Below are 5,319 nucleotides of genomic sequence, written 5' to 3' on the forward strand. Positions count from 1 at the left end.
TTGATTTCATAAACAACTAAAATAGTCCACTTGGAAAGATCCTGATTCAGCTTTCTTGGATTCCATAATAACAGATGGATCACTAGACTGTTTACTGCTGCGTCCCACAAACTTCCTGTTAGTAAACTCCTATATTATTTATGAAACAGAAAAATTACAAAGTAGTATCTTAGCTGATTACTGCTTGCTGATGAACCAGTGCCAGAGAAACTTTTTATACAACTTCACTTTCTTGAGCGGCTCTGTTGCTCTTATTGTTTTGTATTTGTGTCACAGAACCACCCAGAGGCCCTAATTGGATTGGGGTCTCACTGAGAAACTGTACAAACACACAGTAAGACATTCCCTGAATTATGGCAGACACCCGAACTGTGTGAAATCAACAAATGGCAGGAGTGGAGAAGAGATGGGGACAGTAACAGATAGGCACGCATGGTTCCACAGGTTAGCTGTCAGCACAGTGTACATTTCAGGACAATACTAAATGAGATATTAATTATATTAAACCTGAACTCTTGTAGATGCTGGTCGTAGAAAGGATCTTGCCAAGCTGATCATCTCAAAGATATTTGTGACATAATTAGATGACAATTAAATACATAGATCCTGATTCTCCTTTCACTTACACGGGGCATACACTCATATAATTTCATTACATCGTATAGATTAGACAAGAGCCTTGTTAGACATACACACTGTAGCTTGACAGATTGGCTTGATTTCTGAGGAATTACTTCTGATTTACAGTGGTGCGAATAAGAACAGAATTCAGCCCAGGCTCTACATTTTTAAAATCATACAAAGTTAGGTCATTAAAGAAGTAGTATATAAACAAGGAGCAAAGTATTATGCAGAAAGATGAATCTTGTGTATTACTTAGTGGTTCTGAAAATAGCACTTACTTGAGCTCACATAATTATTCTGGTTTTAAAATATTCTGGTTTTGAAGTTACATTTCACTGAGTTTATATTCTCTCCATGTAAATGATTGCTGCTCTACCTGACACTGATGATTATAGACATATGTAATATACACAGAAACAGAACAAAGGTTTTCCTGATTCTAAACAGATAAACCAGTCTTACCATTTTGCTTTGATCCGCAATTGAAATTAAAACTTGACCTAGCAATGCAGAGGCATGTTTCTTAACATTAGCTCCAGTGCCGCCGATTATCCATTAACTGAAGTTTAGCAAATTCTGCTACCTACCAGAGGCTTGATCATTATTATCTTCATAAGAACCATATCTACAAAGAAAGTAGCATCAGACAGAATAGTGCATTTGCTAATTGAGGGGTAGAACTGATTTTTTGTGTGGATGGCAGTGCAAGGTAAGTAATCTCCCATTTAAAAATAACAATAGTAAATATTTCTTCTTTGAGGAAATGTATCCCTGGGTCTCCCCAGACACCCACTATAGGTTCCTACTGACAGCAACAGAATCTGATAGTATTAAGAGCAGATGATCGACTAGAAGATCTCCCGATGCCTAACTCCCCCAACCAGGAGCTTGTGACAGATGTTCCGGCATTTTATGCAAATAGGAACTTCATGGATCAGTTTTCCTTTCTCCGTGTCATAAATGTAGCTGGAAAATAGAATTCTGGCACCACGGCATGCAGCAAAACCCAAGCATCCCACTGACCAAACAAGCGGAAGAGAAAGCAAGATGTATACGTGAATTCAAAATAATGATGCCATGAGTTTTTCCGCTCACTTGTCTTATCAGTCAAGATACGCACCCAACGATACAATTTCAGTGGTCTTTTTCTCCACCTGTATCATAGCCCACGATTCATTTCTGGAAGAAAAACCCTTTCCGCATCTTGTATGCAAAGTTTCTGCATGAACCTCATCATATTGTATGTGGACATATTATATACACACCTGCAAACTATATATATGTGTAGATATATATTTCTCTCTCTCTATATATATACAGATACATGCACAAACAATTAATTAAGGTTGAGTTGAGTTTGCACTTAAAGCCAGGATTCAGTTTCTTTATGTATAACACATAATGTATATACATATTTATATAATGTGTGTGCTTACTTACTTTCTCCATAGTAGATAAGAAGCTAAACCTGACCACGAAAAGGAGATCAAAAAATCCAGTTCCCTTTTTAAAAAAAAAAAAAAAGCTGCTTTGGGAATTTGTGAAATTTTAGAGAAAATATAAATTTTCAAATTACTGTACAACATATTAAGGTTTATTTGTATTAAATAATTTCTGTGATATCATGCAGTAGAAAAAGTTGTGGAATATTGCATTATTTCCTCCGCAAAACTGAGAAAGACTTGAAGAGCTAAAGTTCTGAATTCCCATTATCCAGCTACAATTTTAAAAATAAGACAGTGAATTATTACTGTGTTTAAAATAAGATAAATATTGCATTTTAAAAACTGTTTTGACCCTTTTCAATTCTTTATAATTTTAGATACATCTTATATAAATTTGTAGGCATGTATTTTCTAGGAGACATCTCCATTTTTGGAAAATATCTCATTAAAATGACTAGTCAGTATTGTGGCTTCACAAATTGCTCAAAGTGGATCCATTCTGTTTATGATACTTTTGTTCATTCTAAATATTTTAGATTTTTTAATTGAATCTAACTTGGGGTGCAGGAAAATATTCCTTAGACCTTTCAAATGGGATTTTGTTCAAAATCTGTTTCTGTTAATCTGAAAACATGCAAACAGATTTAGATGATTGTTTTATATACATCCTGAACATTTTTGGGTTGTAGTATGATATAAAATTTTGTCAACATGTCAAGTTTTGTTGAATGCTGGAAAACAATCTTCATCTAATTCAGATGTACAGTCTAATTTTGTTCAAAAGTGTATGACAATACTTTATTCCTGTTCACTTATTATAAATATTGCTAGATTCGTGGGTATTTCTTTTTCAATCTTATTCCTGTTCAAGTTTTTTTCTTTAAAAAATGTACAAAAAAGAAGTGAAAATACCAATACGGGGACAAAAAAAGAGAGGTATATATGTAAACACATATCCTGTTGCAGTGAATCTAGTTTTTGGGCAGAAGCAATTAGCAATATATTTTTATGCACCATATCATGCATCCGTGTTGTTGCTTTGGAAAATAGTTATGCAGCTGGTAACATGTTGCAGGTGAGGTGTGGCTTTAAATGAAGCCTCTGCCTGAAAATGTCAAAGACCATTCCAGAATCAAGTATTAATAGAATAAACTTAATTTTAGTTTCTCATAAGTGCAGCTGCATTCTTCTATTTAATTATAGGGTTCCCACAGTAGTAATTTTTCCCTGACCTACTCAATCTCAAAAGTCAGAGAATTGCTTCTTTTTTAAAGCTGACAATAGCATGGTATGTTTCCAAAGGAAAAGTACAAATTACAGAAAACCATTACTTTAGACATATTTAAATAGCCAGGAAGAAATCCTAATTGAAAAGTTTGCTAAAATGTGAAAAAGTTAGGTTTTTTTTAATTCTTGTTATATTGTTGGTTGCCATATAAGCTGCTTATGATAGAATAGTTTCCCTTTCTCTGCACTTTTTTTCCCCCTCCTAGTTAAACAAAAACATTTGGGAATGACAAAATTTAAAATAGAGAGGGCTTAAAAATAACTTGCATGTGTTTAATAAGATAAAACGAACTATTGTTTTAGGGTCTGATCCAAAGTCCACTGAGTTAACACGAGTCTTTCCATTGATTTAAATGGGCTCTGGATCAAGCCCTTAGCTTTTGTGCTCTCAAACAGGAGTCTTATGAAGAGGGGAAACCCTGCTTTCCCAAAGGAATTTTTAAAAACTGTCCAATTATTGGAATGCCTGTCCAGCAGCTACTGCTGTGTATTTGTGGTAACGTTTAACAACATTCAAGTTAGGAATTTACAGGGAACTGAGCAATATTAAAATATTTCCTAAATTAAAAGTGGACCTTTCCTGAAGTGAATGTTGATGAATACGTGCGAGTAGGCCAGAGGTAGTGTGCTTCATCTGAACAGAAATGACTGGTATTTTGGTTGTAACCCATGGAGATTTTTCTTCATTCGGCACAAGGTGCAGTCTTTTTCTGAAGGGAAGCTATAGACAACTCACTTTTTCAGAGCTCTTGGGTGCTGCTTTGTAGGTTAGCAATACAGTACGATACAGAATTAAGTGCCTATCTTTAGGAACCTTGCATGAAAAAATGTTGACCCCGTGCTACCCTCCTTGACCCCAGCTAGAGCCGTCTGCTTCCATTTGTGGGGTTGCATTGTTGTGCCAGAGATGGGAAAAATGAAGTCTGGGAACCATGGCACCCCACAACAAGCTCCCCTGATAATGCCATGAATTCCAGAATTCCAAATCAGATTAGCTCCTGCTGCAAGCCCTCTCCATGGCCTCTCCTGAAGCAGTCCTGGTTTGGAGCTGTGCTTTTAGTGGAGACAGGACCTTCGAACTGCTGGAAAAGAACCCTGGAGGTGGGAACTAAAGTCCATGTAGTTCACTGAGTTTGCGTGTGGGTGTCACACCGCCTGTCCCCTCCATGACCCTCCGAAACTCTTTCCCTTCTAAGGAAGGCATCAGGAAAAACTCCTTGTGAGAAACCACAAAGTTTCCTAAGCCCTTTGTTATTGTTAATGACAGTATTGCTACCTCAAGGATTAAAAAAATCATGATTTAAAAAAAAACATCATAAATTTGGGTTCTTTCTATTTGCCTTCTGCTTTCTGAGCCTTTAGTCACACTCTTTTCATGTTTTCAAGCTTTTCTCCATAATCATGGAGGCCAGCAATTTGCTGTTTTTTCTCTTTTTTTCAAATGAACGATGGTATTCTCTTGTAATCTTTTGATTCCAGTGTATGGGGCTTTAATAAACACCCTAACACTAGCAAGAGTCACAGGAGTTGGCAACTAATGAAGAGGAGGCTGGTTCACAGACTTTGTCCTCGTGTTTCAGACTTGTGAGACTGCAAAGGGTCAATGGCAATTCCGGGCTATCTCCATCACTTGCCAGCTCTTGGTTGTTGCCCAAGATTGTTTAAGGTTTGGAAACTCAGTCTGCAGAGTCCCGGACAAGCTTCCAGGACTGACCGTGCTTATATTTGCCTCCCACGAGCAGTGGCTACAGAGAACAATGGTTGGGGCCCTGTGGCTGACTCTTATCACACTACACAAGCTCCTCCACCCTGCAGAGCAGAGACCAGTCCACCAGCAGGAATTAAAAAGGGGGTCAGAATGAGCTGTTAGCTGGCTTCCCATCTGCCCCCCCCCCTTGTGCTGAACAGCACCCCTCTCCTATTCCTGCCTACCTCAATGCTTCAGGGGTTGGGGTTGGGGAAG

This window comes from Lepidochelys kempii, chromosome 11, assembly GCF_965140285.1.
Source record: "Lepidochelys kempii isolate rLepKem1 chromosome 11, rLepKem1.hap1, whole genome shotgun sequence".
Taxonomy (NCBI): domain Eukaryota; kingdom Metazoa; phylum Chordata; order Testudines; family Cheloniidae; genus Lepidochelys; species Lepidochelys kempii.